This window comes from Meriones unguiculatus, chromosome 5 (assembly GCF_030254825.1).
Source record: "Meriones unguiculatus strain TT.TT164.6M chromosome 5, Bangor_MerUng_6.1, whole genome shotgun sequence".
Lineage (NCBI taxonomy): Eukaryota > Metazoa > Chordata > Mammalia > Rodentia > Muridae > Meriones > Meriones unguiculatus.
Genome location: NC_083353.1, coordinates 3,925,001 through 3,948,555, shown reverse-complemented (window position 1 = coordinate 3,948,555; position 23,555 = coordinate 3,925,001). Strand labels below are relative to the sequence as shown.

The following is a 23,555-nucleotide window of genomic DNA, read 5'->3' as shown; positions in this document are numbered from 1 at the left end:
GCCATATTAACACAAAGAATGTGGTGGATCCCCAGGATCCATGTAAAAGTCAAAGAAAGAACCAGTGCCACAAATTCACCCTGACTCACACATATAATCACACACCCACACACTCAGATCCACACATCCACAAATACACACACACACACACACACACACACTCACAAATATCATCACCACCACCACAACCAATAAAATTAAAATCTTTAAATTAGACAATAATTATATTACTCGGAGTCCAGTCCCCAGTGCTGGAGGCACGTGTTACAAATTACTTATTCTACATATATGTTCACCAATATTAAGGAAATACATTTACAGTTACCAAGACATGGAATCAACCACAGCAGATGAGCAAATCATAACATACTTGATAGAATATTATGTAGCCCTAAAGAAATAGGTCATGTTATGTATGTCAACATGGATGGACCTACAGATCATAATGAAATCTGTCATTTTTTGTTTTGAGATGAAGTCTCATGTACCACAGGCTGACTTCAAACTCAATACGCAGCAGAGGATAATCTTGAACTGTGAAAGGAACTTTGATTCACCTGCTTCAGTTGCTGTCTTTTAGGCTTACTGCATGTCTGCTAACTTAGGCCTGCTCCTGGAAGCTTCCAGCCTCTGTGCAATCTAACCGAGGCCTAGAATGCTTTCTGCCTCTGAGACTCCCTGCTGAATAAGCTCACCCTTTCTTGTTCTTTTCAAACTCTGGCTGGCTGGTTCAACAGAGCTGTTCTAGCCCAAGTTCCTCTCCAAGCTGAGTGGCTCAATCTGCCTTCTCTCCGCTTTCAATTGTGCTTCTTGGATTCACATTAACACCAACAATCTTTTCTAATCTTCTAGCTCCTTCTCGTTCTCTGACTAACTCTGTCTTCTCCTGAGTTCTCTCTGTGTACCCTGTTTCTCTATTACTGTCACAGTAAATCACTCTCTCTTTCTCTCTCTCTCTCTCTCTCATGAGAGAGTAGCTTTCCTTTCCTCTCCTCAGGAGAGTTGGGTATATCCTATTATGTCAAGTCTTTCTCTTATTTGTCAGTTTTCCTGCCAATCACTTTCAAACATGGGTGCTTCTTTCAGGGCTCTCTCCATACTGACAACCAGTTGCTGACTAATGTTTTTTGCAAGAATTATGAGTATTTTACTACCCATAACTTCATTAACAAAAGTTCACACAACCACAGAAAAAGGTAAGTAAGATTATCTATCTTTCTATCACAAGGAGAGAGATACATAGGTTCTTTTCATTTGTAGGCTTTTTCAACTCCTGCTACAGTAACTGTGCATGTGTAGACGTCTCCTTGATGTTCTCATTAATTTCTTTTATGCTTATACACAGTCTTGAGATTGCTGGCTCTCGGGGTGGTTCTAGTTTTGAAATTCTTCTCTTTTTTATTAAAAATAGATTCTTTTCCCATACAGTATATCCTGGTTATAGTTTCCCCTCTTTATGCTCCCCTAAGTTTCTCCCACTTCCTCTTCCATTCAGATCCACTGTTTAGTCATGCCAAAGTTGACCACGGCATACCAACAGGAGAAAAAGAGCACTAAGAGAAGGCACAAGAATCAGAGACCCACTCACTCACACAGTCAGGAGTCCCATAAAAATACTAAACTGCCAGCTACAGTACATCTGCAGAGGACCTGGTGTAGACCAAGGTATTCCTGTGATTGCTGCTTCAGTCTCGAGAGTTCATATGAGTCTTGTTCAGTCAATTTAGAGGGCCTTGTTCTTCTAATGTCCCCCATCCCCTCTGGCTCTTACACCCTTTCTGCCTCCTCTTCCATGAGATTCCCTGAACTCTGAGGGGGAGAGATTTAATCGAGCCATCCCATTTAGAGCCATGTGTTTTAAGGTCTGTCTTTCTGTAATGTCTGGCTGTGGATCTCTGTGTTTGTTCTAATCTGTTTCAAGAGGAAACTTCTCTGAACTTGGCTGAGTAAGGCACTGACCTAAGTGGACAGCAGAATTTCATTAGGAGTCATTTTATTGTTACGTTATTTGGAGAAAAAGTAACATGTAATTTCTGTTGTGAGAATTTTGGTGTATTTAAAAACACACTTATCTTATGTAAATATTTTTGTTTTAATCCCAGGTGTAGGATGTGGTTCTGCTTCAGTTTGTCCACAGCTACTATGATTGTCTCATGTTCTAGGAGGGGCGTGATTTTTGCCAGGTGCAGATAGTTTAATTCTGGAGATTCCGGGAGTGTATAAATGGGAGCGCCTGAGAGGGCCTGCGGCAGCTGCTGCTCCCCCACTGCCGGTGGTTCCTGCCGATACTTTTGCTATTGTTGGATATTCTCTAGAGACCTGGGGGCCCTAATCAGCAGTAAGTAATCTAAAGAGACCTATGCCCCCTTTTCCCTCTAACTTGTTTCCTCTCCTGCCTAATGTTGGGTGGTTGGAAGGAATTAGGGTAGAATAAGGGTTGCAAAGGTGGTAGATGTAAGAACCCAATAAAACAGCTAAGAATTATGTCTACAAGCGGCTCCACATGCGGGACTTGGCATCATGGGAAATCAGGTTTCTAATGCTGTAGAGGAGATGGCAGGGATGTTTCAGGATGTCAGCAGAAAAATTTATTGCTGCTGCTGCCATTGCTGGGTTTTCCCTTGCTTTGCTTTCAGAGAGCGTTTTCTATCTCCTCCTCCTCCTCCTCCTCCTCCTCCTCCTCCTCCTCCTCCTCCTCCTCCTCCTCCTCCTCCTCCTCCTCCTCCTCCTCCTCCTCCTCCTCCTCCTCCTCCTCCTCCTCCTCCTCCTCCTCCTCCTCCTCCTCCTCCTCCTCCTCCTCCTCCTCCTCCTCCTCCTCCTCCTCCTCCTCCTCCTCCTCCTCCTCCTCCTCCTCCTCCTCCTCCTCCTCCTCCTCCTCCTCCTCCTCCTCCTCCTCCTCCTCCTCCTCCTCCTCCTCCTCCTCCTCCTCCTCCTGCTGTATTTGATTTTAAAAAACGTTAGGAGGATGCCTTAGCAATTGCAAAAGTTGTGCAAAAAATTACAGAATAGGAAAGGTAGATGGTCATTCTACTTTCTCATTTTTGAAAGGGTTGCAGAGTTGGATGTGCAACTAGAGAGGCTATAGGTAGAGATGGAAGCACTTGGGAAGTGAGTAGCACCAGAGTGAGGTGAACAAAGGGTTCTGTCCTGGTGACTGGAAGAAGGAGCTTCCTGCAGGATGGAAGAAGGAAACAGACTAGGCTGGAAGGCAGATGACCACCCCTCAGAACACTGCACACCTTCTGTTTCAAATACCAGCAACCCCTGGGGGGTGAGGGAACCAGGAAATGAGGCCATGAAGGGAGACAGGGTTAAAAAGAAGAAAAAACTCATGAGATAGGGCTAATCTTGAGCTAAGTGTGCTGCCAGAGCAGTGACTTGGGAAATCAATGAAGTTTGGCAAAAAGCTGGTACTGTTTGGGAGAAATTAATATAAATATCCTAAAAGCAAGGGTCTGCAGTTTATAAAAAGAACTAATTGGATGATACTATATTGTAAAGGAAACACAAATTTCTAAAGCACCTACATTCTATATTGATGCAAATAGGTTGAGAGTGGCAGGTTATAAATTAGACAAAATAAGAAAAGTGATCCAAAACCCATTTACCTCAGTTCAAAAATCAGAGTTATATGCAAACTGGTATCACTAGATTTTCCTGAATCTGTTAATATAATTACTGACTCTTAGTGTGCAGAAAGAGTTGTTTTGCATATGGAATCTATTGAATTTATTCCTTATAATTTATAATTAACTTTGTTATTTATGCAACAGGTGTAGGCAATCAGAAATAGAATGTATCTAATATATGTTACTCATATTCAGTCTCATACAGGTTCATTGTCAGAAAAAAATAAAGAAATTCACCAATTATTAATAGGAAATGTTTAGAAGCCTCAAAATTTCATGAAAAAAAAAAAAACAATGTTAACAGTAAAGGTTTAAAGGAAAACATCCCTGAATTGGGAACAAGCCAAGGAAACTATAAGAAAATGTCCTATTCTGTCTCTGTATAATGAAACTCCATTACCAACTGAAAGTAACCCTTAGGAATACCAAAAGAAATGAAAATGGCAGATGGATGTGCTTCATTTTTGCAGAATTTGGGAAACGAAAATCTGTAGACCATACCATTAATATGTATTTGGGACTTCAAGGGGCGACTCTTTTGAGTTCTTAAAGAGCTGATTCTGCAATTACACATTTATTAGAAATAACGGCAATTACAGGAAGACCTGCAGAAATTAGAGTAATAATGCCCCTGAATATGTACCCGGTAAGGTGAAGCAATTCTTTGAATTTTATAATACAAAACACATTAAAATCCTACAGGACAAACATTTGTAGAAAGGATTAATTGTACTTTCATAGAGATGCTTATAAACTAAAAAGGAAGTGTAAAGACCCCCAGAGAAAGACTAAATAATGTTTTGTGAGTATTAAATTTTCCTCTCCCTCTCTCTCTCTCTCTCTTTCTCTCTCTCTCTCTCCCTCCCTCTCTCCCCCCTTCTCCACTCTCTCTTTACCTCTCTGTTTGATTTATGAGACAGGGTTTCTCTGTGCAGCCTTGACCGTCCTAGACTCACTTTGTAGACCAGGTTGGCATCAAACTCACAGAGATCTGCCTACTTCTGTCTCTCAGATTGCTGTGATTATTACAAGGTACACCACCATGCCAACTAACTTCAGAAGTTCTTAATATTAATGAAAAAGAAACAAGAGCAGCCTAGAGACACTGGGTTGTAGAAAAACTGTGGAATTAAATCAAAAGGATGTGCTAACATCAGAATGGAAACTTGAGATAGTTTTGTATTGGGGACAAAAGTTAGTTTATATTTCTACTGGGAATGAAATAATATGGTTACCATCAAAATTTATAAAGATTATATTTTGCCAGGGAAGACCTCCTGCCAACTAAGACATGAATGTCTCATCACAGCAAATGAATCTTTTTGGATACCTGGTCCTCATGACTGATTATTATAGTCACCCTATTATATAGCATGGATATAGATTTATATTACAGTTTGGTTACACAGACCAAACAGACTTACAAAGTTGACAGATGTCTTATACCTGCTCAAACATAGGGCAGGAAATTATCTTTAGCTGATTTGTGCACACAGCACATTACATACATATGTTAATGCAGAAATATTCCTACAATATTACTTTTAAAAGTTTGTTTGTTTTCAGAACAAAAAGACCAGACACCAGTGAAGACAAAGCCAGATGATCCAGCCTCACAGACTCCCTCAGTTACTTTTTCTTCAAAAATTTGCATCCAGGTCAACTTCAAAACAGCTCGCTCAGATGGTCCTGCTTCACAGACTGCTTCACCCAGGGCTTCAGCTAAGCCCTTCACTTTCTTTCCCACAGAGACTGGGCAACAAAAGATAAAGCTGGCTCTCTGAGGATGTGGCCAATATCCCAATTTTCTTAGGGTTCCCAAAAGACACCGCCTCCTCCTTCTGCAAATCCTGCTGGTGTGTGCCACCACAACCAGCATTCAAACCCAGTAAGTCCCACTTTCTTCCTGTACATGAAACAGCAATTCTCTCTCTCTCTCTCTCTCTCTCTCTCTCTCTCTCTCTCTCTCTCTCTCTCGTGACATGACCCTGGGCTATGGGTCCTTGAGGGTCTTCTGTTTTGGATGCTGTTTTGTCCACAGATGTACTGTCCACTTAGGCAGGTCCTACAGATTCTTATAAATGTGACCAATTTGATACAGGGCATGGCTGCCTAGATGGAGATGCGGAATCTAAAGCTGACTGAACATCTGAGAAAATGCCATCTGCACACTGTACTGGAAAGGATTCGGACAGACTTCTGACAGAAGCTGCAGGTGAGCTTATTCTACCATTGCTACTGTTCTGTCGTTGAAGCTCTTCTTTATAGCATTCTGAACACATGCCATTTGTACGAGCGTTTCCATAAATTCTGTGGCCAGTGGAGCAAAGCATTGGTGCTTGGCTATGATTAGTTTCTTGAGCCACGTTCTCTGTTCACACCCTCTCCACCCTCTGTTCGCATCCCTCTCCACCTAGTACACTGCCACCACCACTAAATTATTATGTTATTGACTCATAACTGCTGACCTACGTAAGTTTATATCTTCCTGATATTTAAAGAAAAAGAAGCATGTAATTTCTCTTCATATACATTTGTTGAAAATAGAAGTTTGGCATGGTGGTGTCCTTCTAGCACTTGGGGACCAAAGAAGGAAATTCACAAGTTCAAGGTTACCCTGAGCCACACAGTAATAGGATGTCATTAAAAAAATCAAATTTTAAAGAAAAATACGTCAAATAACATGTTTGACTCATTAAACACATATAGTGATTCACAACCACACAGTTCACTTGCCCAGGGTAAATGTTGTAAGTGTTCACTGAGGAGTTTGGTTTTATGGATGAAGAACAAGAGAAAAGTGAAGCAGATGGTCCAGTTGGTAAAGTGATAGCATCCAAGCAGAAAGACATGAGTGTGTGCCTCAGAATCCACATCAAAAAAAGTCTTGTGTAGTTTTTTGAGCCTGTTATCCCAAAAGTAGGAGGGCAGAGAAAGGTGTATTCTTGTGGCTCATTGTCTGCTAGCTTAGGCTCCTTAGAGAGTACCAGGCTAGTGAGAGATTCATTCTCAGAAAGTGAAGTTGATTGTCACTTATGTATACACACATACACACACATACACAGAGAGAGAGAGAGAGCACAAATGAATGAATGAACAAATGATAAAGAAGTTATGGTGAGTTCTTTGTGATACCTGTTTTGTCTCAGAAGACCTATATGTGGGCATTGACTGTTCATTGCTTAGCTGTATTATACATTCCAAGTAAGACCCAGAAGTTGAAAGGGTATTATCTATGCTACTGTGTGCCCTTGAAGCAAAAAACGAAAAACAACAACAGCAATATATATATATATATAAGTTTCCAGACCCCTGTTCTTCATTTGTGTCTTCAAAACTAACAAAAAACAAACCGTGTCACAAAAGGCATGAGTACCTATGGTAGTTTTATCAAAAAATCTGCAAAGCTTACAGAAACCAGACTTTTCAAAGTATTCCCTCTATATGTCTGAACTGTGTTTTCCTAAAAACTATTTCCAATTATCTGCTCTCACAGGCTCAGAATATGACCTCACTTTTAAAAGGTCCTGCAGATGTCATGGTTGAATTTGAGGTGATAAAAAAGCAGAGTGAGCAGCCACAAAAAGATTTGGGATTAGAGACAGTCAACATGGGGAGGACACCATAGGAAGATGCTCGAAGGAAGGGGAAACATTGTTATGCAAACCAAGGACTACCATAGATAGGTGGCCAGCCCCAGGAGCTTCCAGGAGAAGTAGAAAACAGAATCTTCTTCAGAGCCCCCTCAAGACTGTATCTTGACTTCATATTTCCAGCTTTCAGGACTGTGAGGCAATAAATTCTTATTGCTTAAACCAGCCAGCCTGTGAGACAATGACACAGTTGTCTCTGGAAATGAATGTTACTGCTGAATACCAGACCAGCATTTCTTTCCTAGGCATAAGTCATGTTGGCAAGCTATCTGCAGGGACCAGGATGCCTATAAATGCCGATAGGAGCCATCTCCTGAGGCAGCTTTTCAGGGACTCCATGTACAGAGTCCCTTCCCGTGTACAGGGAAGTGCCATGTTCCATGCTCCCAGAGGGAGCTAACCTAACTAAACGGTGCTGGGTAGGATGAATGTCACAGAACCTTGAAGTTTCCCAAGCCCCAGAGTCTACGTGACTCCACTGCATCCTGTGGTGGTTGAGAGCCATTCTGGCTGACAATGATCTCTCTCTCAGTTTAAAGTGACTGAGAACAACTGCACAGCCTTAAGCACAATCAGGTATGTCAACACGCATAACCTATGACTTTACACACAATCAGGGTATATCTACCCACACGTGTGACTTTGCACAAAGTCCGGTGTCTCTTCCTGATGGGAACAGGTTCTGAACAACGTGTTGCTAAGTGACGTCATGTGTCAACATCAGGGTATGCTTACAGCAACCTGGACCGTTGATACACATGCACCAGCCTCTCTCAGTAATCAAAAGACACGGCCAGTGTGAGTTGTCTGAGGTGACTTCCATTGCACACCACACACTATATACAGACAACACTTTAAAAACTGTCTCTACAAATTTCATGACTTCCTTGTTTTTATTTGCTGAGTAGTATTCCATCATGTAACTGTACCACAATTTCTGTATCCATTCTTCAGTTGAGGGACATCTGGGTTGTTTCCAGTTTCTGGCTTTTTACGAATAAAGCTGCTACAAATTATGGTTGAACAAATGTCCTTGTTGTGTACGTGAGCATAATTTGGATATATGCCTAGGAGTGGTATAGCTGGATCTTGAGGAAGCGCTATTCCTAACTGTCTGAGAAAATGCAAGATTTATTTCCAAAGTGGTTGTACAAGTTTACATTCCCACCACCAGTGGAGGAGGGTTCCCCTTTCTACACAATCTCTCCAGCATGTGTTGTCACTAGAGATTTTGATCTTATTCATCCTGAGTGAGGTAGCCCAGAAGCAGACACACACGGTATATACTCATTTATAAGTGGATGGATACTAGACCTAGACGATAGGATAAACATACTAAAATCTGTACTCCTAAAGAAGATAAACAAGAAGGAGGTTCTGGGGTAAGTTGATCAATCCTCACTTAGAAAGACAAATGGGATGGACATTGGAATTAGGAGAAAACAAGGAATAGGACGGGAGCCTATCATAGAATCCCTCTGAAAGACTCTACTTAGCAGTGTATCAAAGCAGATGCTGAGACTCATAATCAAACCTTGGCCAGGGAATAATATGAAAGAAGGGGGTAATAGTATGACCTGGAGAATACAGGAGCTCCACAAGGACCAAATATATAGGACCAAATATATCTGGGCACAGGCATCTTCTCTGAGACTGATTCTCCAACCAAGAACCATGCATGGATATAACCTAGAACCCCTGCTCAGATGGAGCCCATGGCAGCTCAGCATCCAACCAAGTGTGTTCCCTAGTAAGGGGAACAGTGACTATTTCTGGCATGAACTCTATTGCTGGCTCTTTGACCTCATTCCCAAGGTAGGAGCAGCCTTGCTAGGCCACAGAGGACATTGCAGCCAGTCCTAATGAGACCTGATAAACTAGGGTCAGGTGGAAGGGGAGGAGGACCTCCACTTTCAATAGACATGGAGAGGGGCAAGGAGGAGATGAGGGAGGGAGGGTGGGATTGGGAGGGAATGAAGGAGGGGGCTACAGCTGGGATACAAAGTAAATAACCTGTAATTAATATAAAAAGATAAAAATTAAAAAAATCTGTATCTAGTCTTTGAAATTTCCATACATGCGTACGAGGAATCTTTAAAAAAAAAAAAAAAAAAAAACTACTCCTGATTCCATCAGTCCAATTCCCCACAACCCTACTGCAACACAACTCCGTACCAATCTTATGTCTTAAAAGAAAAAGTAACCTATGGAGTACTAGTCAGCTCAAGATTTATTTCTCTATGTCCTGCAATTCAAGTGTGTGGCATCTTAAGCAAATTTTTTTTCCGTCTAGTTCCGGTAGGCAACCGAGAGCAATGGCAATGGCCTTTTTCTGTTGTTGCTTTTGGGTGTAAGTTATAGGGAAGTGTCCCAGGCCTGACACTGAGGTTTTCATAAATAACCCCTGTGTTCTGTGAGCAGCACAGTCTACCCATGTGAGCTACCTCTGCTCTCCTCTTTAGTAAGTAGACACATATCTAAAATTACTCTTTAAAAGTATGTTATCATGAGAAATAAACCAATAAAACAAGCATTCATTATCATTATAAAATGTGTACGTGTGTTTCTGTGTGGGCAGGCACATGTGTTTTCATAGATATGTATGAGTATGAGTGTGTGTGCACACATGTGGAGGCTAGAGGACAACCACAAATGTCATCGTTCTTGTTTTTTTGACACAGTCTCACATTGGCCTGGAACTTAACTATTAGAATAAGCTCTCTAGTAAGCAAGCTCCATCTCTGCTTCCCCAAGCACTGAAATTACAAGCATGCAACTACATCTATTACATTAGTACTCTTATAAATAGGTTCTGGAAATTGAACTTGGATCCTAATGTTTACATGACAACTGCTTTCCTGCATGAGCTGTCTTCTCTTCTCTTCATGGTATACTTTTATACAACTCCAAAACAAAAGGCTTGTTTGCCACTGCATCATCACACACAGATAATTCTTTGAGCTGTGCCATGACAGGTATGTTGTCATTGAGCAAGATAAATTTTTCAGCTTCGCTATGTATGATCTTATGGGACCACCAACACATATGTCCCATCACTGGCCAACGGTTGTTAGGTAATACAGAACAGTATACAAAATAAAATGAGGCTGAGAACTTGGTGATATTTTTATATGAAAACATGACTTTCTTTATATTCGTGTGGACTCAATAAATATACACTGAGGGAGGAATTTCACCTGCCTGTGTGAGATGTCCTTTACTGCATGTGGATATTTGATGTATTTCCTCTGTCCTCTTGCAATGAGTTATGGGAGCCAGGACTCTCCCTTGCTTATCCCCAGGGGTCTATAATCCACAGGCTCATAACTATTGTTTTCTTGTGCAACTGATTTATTGGAAAGGCTCAGTTCTGTGAGAGTCTAAACATGAAATGGTTTTCTCTCTCCAGTTCTTACTTTCAGTGGAGGTTTGTTGAATCATTCTGTTCTACTATCCCATAATTTTGCAATCTTCTTAGTTTCAACAAGTTCATTATAAGCTCCAACTTTAATCACAAACTCATTTAAATCTCATAATTTTCCACTCTAGCAGCAAAATTTACAGGGTCCTCTCTGTGAAGTCTCCTACTGCTCATCTTCAGTGTGGACGTTCTCAAATGCCCTGAAACAGTGGGTAAGGGTGAGAACAGCGGTCACAGTGGAAATTCTTCTGTGAGCTATTTCTAATTGGTTGGGAGGCACAAGCTGGACACCAAGTCATCCAGGTTCTGTCTCTTTGCATATACAGCTGAAACTCTAGACGTCCCCTGCATGGCTCACTCAACTCCAGCACCTGCCCATCATTCTTCCTCTCGTCATCCTCCACTGTTGCTGGGCCCCTGTAAGACCAGAAGTTAACCTGTGAACCCCATGTACCCAAGAACCAGGTAACTTCCTGGAATGCTGGAGTTATAATTCTTGGAAAATAAGAATGCCACATGAAAAAATATGGTGGCCAAATAAATTTGTCCTTAAATAGCCCCTACAACATGCCTTGTCACCACTCAGCTGGGAATTCCAGGGAGTTGTCCTGACCAGAGCCCATTCTTGTCAGTATTTAAATAAAGTTTCCTTTAAATTTGTCACAAAATTGTGGAATTGATTTTTTTTTCTCTTGTAAATCTCATGATTAACTTTCTTGAGTAGGAGGCAACCTCATTGTCTCGGCTAGTTTTATGACAACTTGGTATAGGCTTCAGTCATTTTGCAAGAAAAAAAACTTCTATTGAGAAAATGCTCACCCAGAAGACAGGCCTATAGCTAGACTGTGATGAGCTTTCCTGATTGATGATTGATGTGGGCGGGCCCCTCCATCCCACAGGACATGGTGCTACTGTGGGCAAGTGGTCCTTGATTTTAAAAGAAGGCAGACTGAACAAGCCTTGACCAACAATAGAATAAGTATTTCTTTCACTCTGTGTAATGTCTGGCTGGGGTCTCAATATGTGTTTCCATTTGCTACAGGAGAACTATTCTCTGATGATGGTTATACAGAACACTGAATATTTATCTTTCTGGGTCTGAAATACCTCACTGAGGATGTCTTATTTTCCAGTTCCATTCATTTGCCTGCAAATTTCATGCCATTTTTAAATGGCTGAGTAATATTCCATTGTGTAAATGTACCACATTCTCTTTATTCATTCTTCTGTTGTGGGACATCTAGATCATACAGACAAAAACTGAACAGAAATGCTAGAACTAACTGAAGGTATCACTCACTCAAATGGACCTAACTAATATTTACAGAACATTTCACCCAAACACAAAAGGATGCAGGGTGTTACTTCAATTTTCTTGCATACTCAACACAAAGTAAGTTTCAATAGATACAATAAAGTTAAAATAACACTATCTCATCTAACCATCACAGTTTAAAGTTAGATATCAATATCAAAAATTTAACTGAACAAGCCTCTACTGAATGAAAAATGGGTCAAGACAGAAATCAAAGACTTTCCATAATTGAATGAAAACAAATACACAACATACCCAAGCTTATGGAACAAAATGAAGGCTGTACCAAGGGACAAGTTTGTAACAGTAAGTGCTTACACAAGCACACACACACAATCAAGAACTCTCATACTAGCAAACTTAATAGCACACCTTAAAATTCTAGAACAAAAAGTTCAAATTACCCTCAAAAGGAGTAAATGGCAAGAAATAATCAAACTAAGGGCTGAGGTCAATAAAATAGAAACAAACAAATAATATAAGCCAATATAAAGAATCAATGAAACAAAGGGTTAATTCTTTGAGACAATCATTAAGATTCACAAACCCTTATACAAATTACCAAAAGGCACAAGAAGACCCAAATTAACAAACTTAGAGATGAAAAGGGGGCAAACAGCAGACCCTAGGGAAATTAGAGAAACATAAATATGCACACGGCCCACAGAATCCACCAGGCAAGGCTCATAGGGGCTCAGAGACTGAAAGTGGCCACCAGAGAGTCAGCATGGACCTGCACCAGGCCCTCTGCATTCATGCTGTAGTGGTTTGGTCTGGTTCTCCTTCTGCCTGGGGTCTGCCTCCCAGCAGCCCAGGAAGTCAAGAGGGGCAGGAGATGAGAAGTGTGCCTGGAATGGCTTTCAAGAACCTACAGGAATCACACACCCAGTGAACAGCTTATGTCTAGTTCAACATTAACTCCAGAGAACAAAGGTTATATACCCCTCTGGGAGTGGGTGGGGGCCCCAAGAAGAGGTTGGAACTAGGCACTTCAAAGACGCTTGGTTTGCGTTACACAGCAGACTTTTATCTTAGGAATAAAATCTCCTAAGATTGATATAGCTGGATCTTGAGGTAGCACTATTCCTAATTGTCTGAGAAAGTACCACATTGATTTCCAAGGTGGATGTACAAGTTTACACTGCCACCAGCAATGGAGGAGGGTTCCCCTTTCTCCATATCCTCTCTAGCACGTATTATTGTCACTTGAGTTTTTTATCTTAGCCACAAAATATGCTCAAGTTTAAAACAAGGACATTTGCTCAACCATGTTTGTGGCAGCTTTATTTGTAATAGCCAGAATTTAGAAACAACCCAGATGTCCCTAAACTGAGGAATGGCAACAGAAATTGTGGTACATTTACACAATGGAATACTACTCAGCAATCGAAAACAAGGAAATCATTTGCAGGCAAATGGTGGGAACTAGAAAAGATCATCCTGAGTGAGCTATCCCAGAAGCAGAAAGACATACATGGTATATACTTACTTATAAGTGGATATTAGACGTATAATATAGGATAAACTTACTAAAACCTGTACACCTAAAGAAGCTAAGCAAGAAGGAGGACCCTGGGTAAGATGATCAATCCTCAATCAAAAAGGCAAATGGGACAGATATCAGACATCCAAAGAGTGAGAAAACAAGGAACAAGACAGGAGCCTATAACAGGGGGCCTCTGAAAGATTTTACCCGGCAGGATATCAGAGCAGATGCTGATACTCATAGTCTTTGGGCAGAGTGCAGGGAATCTTCTGAAAGAAGGGGGAGAGAGAAAGACCTGGAGGAGACAGGAGCTCCACAAGGAGAGCAACAAATCCAAAAAATCTGGCCACAGGGTCTTTTCTGAGACTGGTACTCCAACCAAGGACCATTCATGGAGATAACCTAGAACCCCTGCTCAGATCTAGCCCATGGCAGCTCAGTGTCCAAGTGGGTTCCCTAGTGAGGGGAACAGGGACTGTCTCTGACATGAAATCAGTGGCTGGCTCTTTGATCACCTCCTCCTGGTGGGGGGGGGGGGGGGCGGTCAGCCTTACCAGGCCACAGAGGAAGACAATGCAGCCAGTCCTGATGAGACCTGATAGGCTAGAGGGAAGGGGAGGAGGTGATCCCCTATCAATGGACTTGGGAGGAGATGAGGGAGGGAGGGTGAGCTTGGGAGGGAATGAAGAAGGAGGCTACAGCTGGGATACAAAGTAAATAAACTGTAATTATAACATAAATAAATAAAATTTTAAAAAGTAAAATAAATAAATAAAATAGTATTTCAGTACCTAATAACATATAAGCACAGCGAAGGTAGAGCTAGCAGGAAGCTGTGTCAGAGTCCATACATCAATTGTGGTTAAGGGAGTCTGTGTCTAAAGACACTCTCCAGATGAGGTCAGGCAGACTCCACCGAGAGGAGGGAGTTTGGGCTTCAACAATGAGCTCATGATGGCTGTCCAGTCCAGGCAAGAACTGCAACCTCAACCACCAGGGTACCTCCGACAGTTTTGCTTGAAGTCTTTGCTGGACTCCTAACAATGGCAGTGTGAGTGTCTCCGAGTCTTTTGTCTGCTTATACGGTCTTTTTCCTTCTCCTGGGTTGCTTTGATGTGAGGATATATGCCTAGTTTTATTGCATCTTGTTATACTAAGTTGAGTTGATGTCTCAGGGAAGCCTATTCCTTTCTGAAGATAACAGGGAGGAACAGTAGATCTGACGGACAGGTGAGTAGGGAGGACTGAGAGGAGGGGAGGAGGAATGGTGCAGTCAAGATTCATTGTATGAGAGAAGAAAAAAAAAAAACTGTAGTACTCCAAAATGAAAAACAAAGAAGAAATGGGAAATTTTCTCAATAGATGACACTTACCAAGTCAAATCACAATCAGTTGAACAATTTAAACAGACCTATAAGCTCTAGTGAAAAAGATGGACTGGAGAATTCGATACTACGAGGGAGCAGCTGAGAGTGGCCATTGTCACAGTAAATTCTACCAGAGTGGACGCAGGACTAGCCACAGGATTATCATCATGGATTGCTGCAGCCATGAATCATATGAAGGAATGGGCGGGCATGGGAGCGTTAGCAGGCCTTCTGGTGTTGGTCTCCTTGGTTTGCCTGTGGTATATATGCAAGATTAGAGTCGCACAACAGTGTGATGCAGCCATGATCATTCAGGCCTTTACAGCCATTGAAGCAGGACATTCTCCCCAAGCATGGTTGGATACCATAAAAAGCTAAAATGTTACGCTCAGGATGTGAGGCTAAGCACTGCACTCAGGGTCAGCCGCTTTGGACCCAGAGAAGAGCATGTCTGGTTGCATGCGGGTTGATGCCCCAGGTCCCGCCTCTGAGAAAAAGGTATCAGACGGGTCTGATGCTCTTTGGGTAGATGACACCTAACTGAACATCGGTACAAAGTCCCAATTTATTTCTAATATCAGAGATCAGACCTCTACTCTTGCCTGATGCATCTAAAACAAAAAGGGGGAACTGTAGAGAGCTGCGGAATGCTATGCCTTAAAGATGGAGCTGGTTTCCGCCTTCCACCTTCCCGATGGTGAGTGCTCTCTGTCACGAACAATTCCACATTTGGCTAAGGCTGAGGATCTGGCTTGCTTCCATGTATGTGGACCTATCTGCATTGCCCACGTGGCACGCCTGGGTTGGCTACCCAGAGGCTATTTAAGCTGTGGGCTGGCTTTCCCCAGGGTCTGAGGATTGTTCAAGGTTCCTGAATAAACTGCATTGAAGAAAAAAAAAAAAAAGAAAAGAAAACAAAAGTAAGCCCAGGGACAGAGGATTTTAGCACAGAATTTTACCATACTTCCAAAGAGTTAATGCCAATACTTCTTAAATTATTCCATAAAATAGAAACAGAAGAAACATTGTTCAACTCATATTATGAGGCCCCAGTTATCATGTGGTCATGATACCACACCACATACCCAACAAAGAAAAAGATTTACAGATCAATTTCTCTTATAAATATAAATGTAAAAAATTACTCAATAAAATACTACCAAACTGAATCCAAGAACACAGTAAGAAGATTGGTCACCATGATTAAGTAGGCTTCATCCTAGAGATGCATGGATGGTTCAACATACATAAATTGATAAATGCAATATACCACATAAGCAAACTGAAAAAAAAAGTACATAACCATCTCAATAATGCAGAAAATAATGCCTTTGAGGGGGGAGCAGCCTTGCCAGGCCAAAGAGGAGGACAATGCAGCCAGTTCTGATGAGACCTAATAAGCTAGGGTCAGATGAAAGGGAAAAAGCACCTCCCCTATCAGTGGACTTGGAGAGGGAAATGAGAGGAGATGAGGGAGGGTGGGACTGGGAGGGAAGGAAGGAGGGGGCTACAGCTGGGATACAAAGTGAATAAACTCTAATTAATATAAAAAATAAAAATTTAATTAAAAAATGCCTTTGGCAAAATCCAAGCCTCCTTCATGATAAAAGTCCTTGGAAGATTAGGCATAAAGCAGACATGCTTCAACATAATGAAGGCAATTTACAGTCAGCCCATAGCCCAATCAATTTAAATTGAGAGAAACTCAAAGCATATCCAACTAAATCATGGACAACACACGGTGTTCACTCTCTCCATCACTGTATAGAACTTGAAGTCTTTGCTAGAGCAACAAGACAATAGAAGGCCATGGAATAAAAACTGCAAAGAAAAAAGTCATAGTTTCTTTTATTTGCAGATTATATGATAGTATACATAAGTGACCCTAAAAATTTCACCAGGGAACTTATGCAGCTGATAAACATTTTCAGCAATATATAAAAATATATATTATTTATATATAATATATATTATATATGTATATGTTATTTATATATTATATATTTGTATATAATATAAAATTAACTCACATTAATAAAAAATATATCTGAATAACAAAAATACATAAAATAAAGTAAAAAAAATTAACTCACAAAAATCAGTAGCCATCCTACTTACAAATGACAAATTGTCTGAGAAAAAAAAATCACAGAAACAACACCTTTCACAACAGCCTCAAATAACATAAAATATCTTGGGGTAAGTAACCAAGTAAGTGAAATACTTCTCTGATAAAAACCTTAAGACACTGAAGGAAGAAACTGAAGAGACTATCAGAAGATGACCTAGGCTCATGGATTGGTAAGCTTAATATAGTAGAGATGACCATTCCAGCAAAAGCAATGTACAGATTCAATGCAGTCTCCATCAAAATCCCAGATAGCCTATTTGAACTGGCAAGTTCCAAGCCAAATGAAAGGCTGTCTCAAAAGAAAAAAAGAAAAGAAGAAGAAGAAGAAGAAGAAGAAGAAGAAGAAGAAGAAGAAGAAGAAGAAGAAGAAGAAGAAGAAGAAGAAGAAGAAGTGGAGAAGCCCTAACTTGGAAAGGGGCAGGGAGGAGACCAGGGTGGGAGTTGGGGTTGGGGAGGGAATGAGGGAGCGGGATACAGTTGGGACACAGAGTTAACAAAATGTAACTAAAAAAAAGGAAACCTGAGGTTTTCTACTGTCTCTCACATGTGCACACACTAATGGACAAAACTGTGCATACGTATACACACAAGCAAAAACAGCAAGACTCACGCTAGAAGGACAGGTATCATCTTTGTCACAAGATTAAAGTATGAGGATGAGTAATAACTGTGGACCAGCTTTTCACACAGATGAGCAGACATATGCTTCCACCAATAATACCATAGATTGATCTGCCTTATCTTTGCCACATGCAATTTTTTTTTTCATTTTCCCCCATTTTTGTGACAGATTAGCTCCCTATATGCTTAAAGGTGAAATGCTTGATGCTAAACAAGTTCAAGGGCAAATAATAAAAGAAGTCACATAATATTGCTAAATAAAAATCATAAAAATCACTGTGTAACCACATCACCGCAGTGCTGGTGCATTCCAGCCTCTTATGCTGTATCTCAGAAAGGAAAACATATTTGTATATCTGGTCCATTTATTAAGCAGACATCTTGGGACAGGAGACATCATTAGATGAGATCTAAATAGAGGAAGTCTGAGGAAAAGCATTACTTCTAAACAACACCATAAAAGCGCATTTTGTGCATAATTCTCTTCCAAAGGAACATGCAGGCTCGTCCTGGCACTGAAGAAATAAATCACTTACCCTGATTGTCTCGTCCGGGGACTTGAGTAAATCATCCTGCCTGGGAACTTACTAAAATAGAAGAATGAAAATTAACTTTCCAGCACACTTATTCAGATGCCTCTACCTGCATTAGATTAGATAGGGGCTTCATTTTCTTACTTAGACTGGGGAATCGTACTCCATTCTCAAATACTACAAAGTGCCAACATGCGATGCAAACATCTTGGTATCTGGTGCCACATGCATTCTTTTCACAGTGAGCTGATCCTGTTTCTCTGTGGAGTTACAGCTCCTCAAAGTCCAATAGTCCTTAAAGTTACTTTTCCCATCACTTGGTAAAAATGCGCATTTGACGATGAGTCATTAAGCTGCAGTTCCTCTTTCCAACTTTCCCTCCAAATGACAACATGATATATGTGCTGTTCCTCATCTGGCCAAGGGAGGAGTCTTTGACAGCACTATACCCTCTTCATTGCACTAAGACACTGGATAAATTACCAAGAAGTTGATATCTTAGAGTAATCTGAAAGTAATCTAATTAAAATGATGCATACTGTGTCTAAGTGCATAGACGTGATTTAGCTAAGCAAATTTATGCAGAAAAGTTACACTTAAAACTCTACTTGGTATAAGCAATTTGAAATTAATTTGCCACTTTAAACAGGAACTGCTTGAAAAGAACAATTTAATTTTACACTAAAGAGAAAACATTCCAATAAAGTGAGAAATTACACATAGATGCAAATTTTCAATGACTACTCAAGTCTACACTTTAAAATGCCATTAAAATCTGAGGACAGTTACTGTGTTTCTGTGAGAGAACCAGGACATGGGAATCCTTACACACACAGGTTTGGTTAATTAAAGTTTGCAAGCTGCTGTGAATTCCTGCATGTTAGGCCCAGTAGCAGGATGAAGCACCAGAGTAAGCCATTTGAAAAGGCTGTCATGTGAACCATCACCTAGGGTCTAGACAGATGCCTCAGTAGTAAGGAACACTGGCTGCTCTTCCAGAGTATCAGTTCCTAGCAGCCACATATGGTAGCTCAGTGTTGTAATTCCAGCTCCAGCCTACACCCTCTTCTGGCCACTAAAGGCACCTGCACACATGTGTTGTACACACACACACACACACACACACACACACACACACATACAATCATTTAAAAAGCAAGAAAAATTATAGTTTCAACCACCACTGAGGAGAAAAGGATGAGAGTTCAGTGTTCATTTACAGCAAAGAAAACTTCTAATTGTTTGCTCCCCCCCCAAAACAAACAAAAACCAAAAACAAACAAACAAACAAACAAATCAGCATAAACACTCTCTGCAGCCTCCTGGAGTCCCAAGTCCCTTCCTCAGACACCTGTTTTCCCACCCATTTCATTGAGGTCTGGAATTCACGGATATACTGTATGGCTCATGAAACCTACTGTCGTTAACTGGGCAGTCTTTTCCTGAGCTGCCTGCATAGAATAAGAGGACTGTTCACGATGAATATAAAACACTCTACAAGTTTGGGGAGATATCTCTGTTGCTGAAATGTTTGTCCTCAAGCTCACAGATCTAGGCTTAGACAAGAATGGAGACATGTCTGTAACCCTTGCGCTGGAGAGGCAAAGGCAGGCATATTCCTGGCCAGGGAGAGAAAGAGATACACTGTTGAAAGAAGAGAATATATATATGTAGGTATAGATGCTGGTAATATGGATACATAGATATAGATGATAGATATATGTATCTATATAGATATAAATGACTTAGGGAGATAGATAGATAGATAGATAGATAGATAGATAGATAGATAGATAGATGATAGATAGATAGATACATAGATACATAGATACATAGATACATAGATAGAGATGATTTAGATCTATAGACCTAGGGGTAATGTAGAAATAGAATGCAGAAATGGTAGAGGGAAAAAGAAAACAGACAGTGCCTGAGAAATGGCACTAAGGGTACTCCTTTTTCCTCCACAGGCGTGCTCTCCTGCACATCAACAAAAATACAAATGCAATGTGCAGACAAAATAAACGAATAAAACATTGTTTAATATTTTATTGAATGCATTTTGCTCTTTAATGCTATTATGCTAGAACAATAATCTATTGAATGTAATAAGATACTATCACTACTATCAGTCCATGGTTATTATCAGTTACAAGTAACTGAGTGGTTACTGATAGAAGTAACAGGTCACAAAATAGGAGCCAAAGCTGAGCTATAACTATTGTCCCTAAGTGTCTCTTACTTTCTCTCTTTCATTACACTAATTCCAAATTCTCTCCCAAGCCAAATTCTTTTTACACAGGCAGGCTATTTTGATAGAAAATCTCTAGCATATAGGATTTAATAACAGTAGGCTGCCAGGACTAGAGCTCTCTGACTGTTTCAGATCCAGCCAAAGTCACCAATTACTGGACTCTCTGGAGACTAGACCTTGCAATGAGTTTCCTGACCCTGTGTGGATTTAGATAAGCTTTGGATAAGTTCTGTTCTGTGACATGAGCACCGAGTTGCTTAGCTGTAAAATTCTTTCTCCTCTCTTCCCCCTCAGAAAATAACATTTCCCAGGATTTGTGAAGATGCCACTGGGAGAGGTTGCTGAGAATCTGGGTGTAAGAGAAACTTTTACCCTCCTAACCTAAGTTTTAAGACCATAAGGCTGTTTTCATAACCTCTGACTCCTGTCCTGGGATCAAGGACCCGAGGGACAGACCACCGCCAGCACCCCTTTCTCCTCTCCCCTAAATGATATGGGCATTGTCAAGCAAGTAGGGCTTCAGACAAGCAAAGGTTCTTAGAAATGTTTATCTACTAGGCCTGCTTGAGGAGAGAGACGACCTGTGAGAAGAAAGCAATACAGGATTTGGAAGGATGATAGTGGGCAAACACTTGAGAAGGTATGCAGTGTATCTGAAAAGGGAAGTCTCTGAAGAGGTCTGCATGAATTCAGGTCACAACTCTAGCCCTTTTAGCAAGCCCTCTCTGACACTGATCTCAATCTACAAGAAAGGGAGGATTCAAGTAAGTCATCTAATGGAAAAATTGGGATGAGCAGCACAGAGAGGGCCTTGTTTCGGGTCCTTCCCCTTGTTGAGCGGCTATTGGCAGTTGAAGGCTGCTGAGGGAGCAAAGTCACTTTCTTTGGCATGCGGCCATGGGTAAGTTTCTTATGCCTCAGTGTTATCCATTAAAAGGTGGAAGGCAGGTATCTCTACAAAGGGACATGCTGCCCAAAAGACCAAAACTAAGATGGTTACTAAAGAAAGGATTATTTCCACTCAGTCCTCCTTTATAAAGCAAATTCTCTTAGGGAGAGTATGAGAAAAAAGATAAGGGAAAGATGAGGTTGTTGGGATTGGACTTAGTATGTACCACAAGCTGAGAGATGGGTAAAGAATGTTCTGTGCATCACCACTCATCAGCCTCTACAAGAAGAATCAGTATTGTTATGCTAATTTACAGAATTTTACAGAGGAGAGTGCAATCAGGAATCATAAGGCATCCTTAGAAAGATGAGAAGCTAACAGGAAGGGCTAGAGAGGAACACTGTCTTCCAGACATGACATGATCTGCACTCTTGAACTCCCAGCAGCTGTAGTTACCTGCACATATCAAGCCAATCAACATTCCAGCATGGACTGTGGAAGGCCACATGAGCTCCTACCACAGCTGAGGAGCTAGTGAAAACTGGTAGCTACTACTAGAGAGAGAGAGCTCAGTTTTCTTTAGGCATGTGGTCCCTAGTAGGTTTATCATGATCCACTGGAATGCGCCACTGGGGTGAATGTATGGGCAGCATGAATTAGACTTGGTGGGTTATAGGTGGGGAAAGGGAGAGCTTGGAGTTGGGAAGAGCATCAAGGAGGGACTGGGGTAAGGGAACAGTGGAAGAAAGCATGTCTGAAATCATTGTGTTCATGTGTACAATCCTCTAAAAACGAATAACAAATACTATATTTTACAGAAGCTATTTATTTAAGAAGCTGAGTGTCTTCAACAGCCAGTCCTGCCTCATAAGGATAATCATAATCATACCCCATCTGATTCAGCAGCCTGAAGTAGACAATGCTATTAGTTTCTTCTTGAATTTTTTATTTATTTTATTGCATATGTATGAATGTTCTGCTTGCATGTATGTATTGGAAGCCCATATGTACAGTGTATATGGAGGCCAAAAGAAGGCATTGAATCCCCTGGCAGTGAAGCTACAGATGACTGTGAGACACTAAGTGAGTGCTGGGAACTGAATCCTGCAACCAGTGCCTTTAACCACTGAGCCATCTCTCCAGCCTCAATTTCTCGGTGGAACTTAGATCAAACCACATTATTGTCCATGCAATTCTTGCACATCTAACCAGAGCCACAGCTGAAGCACTGGAATGAGGGAGCCCCACCCCCACACTGAGGGGCTGCAGATATGTAGAGAAAGGCATGGAGAGGTTTGAGAAGCAGAGAGCTACCAGCCCTCATTGTTAGTCAGCAAGCCATCAGAACACTACGGGCCACTTGCCATGCTGGAGGCTGACACGGGTTTAGAGTAACAAGCAGTTCAAAATGGGTTTTGCCATCAATTCAAGGCAGTTCTGATTAATGCCTTCCACTCTGTTCAGAAGCAAAGCTAGTCCATTTTCCTTTCAAAAGGCCCCATACCTGGGAGATTCTGTAAATACAGCTCTTAATTTAACTCCCTCAGAGGGATGGCAGCATCTCCCCAAGTCAAATTACTGACTTTTAGAAGTACTGTCTCTCCCTGGTTGCTTCTGCTTCTTCCCTGAACACTCATTAGCCTTCCTCTGGTTAGGAAAGGGTTTTGCACAAGGCTCTCAAATCTGAGGTGTCCTTAGGTTGAAGGGCATTTGCTCACCGTACCCCATCTGATTCAGCAGTGATGTATATATGGAGGAAATCTTTCTTTCTCTGTCTTAGCTGTAAGCCCATTGCTCTTTCAACAGAAGGGGTGTGACTTTTCTTTTCTCCTCAAGTTCTATTCAGGAAGCAAAGGAAAGGCATAATTGTCTTCTGGTCCATGGTATCTCCCTGATGCAAAACATGCAGAAATCAAGAAATCTCATTACCGAAGTAGAGATATTCTTCATGACTTATTAAAATGGATTTGGGTTGATCAAAAGGATTTCCAGAGAGAGTAGAATAAAACCTGAGTGGGCAGCACAGAAGTCCATTTCATGGAATGTCACCGTACAGCAGGATGCCAGCTGACTGAGACCAGAGTAAGGCTTCTGGGACTTTCTGAGAGAAACTGTTTTTTTGGATTTCTGGTTTTGGAAGGCATTTGTGGCATTCCCTGGATTTTTTTTTTCCTGGTTGCCTCAAAGAATTAAAGGAAATGTCAAAGAACTCTCGGCAGAAGATGCCAGCTCCTTCCACTGAGACAGCTGCAGCAG

The 23,555-nt window shown here is 41.2% G+C and overlaps 1 pseudogene; it reads right to left on the bottom strand.

Moving 5' to 3' along the window:
- Window positions 1–5,438: 5,438 nt before the first annotated feature.
- The window catches only part of LOC110559494 (AN1-type zinc finger protein 6-like), an 18,732-nt pseudogene continuing 615 nt past the window's right edge, over window positions 5,439–23,555 (bottom strand).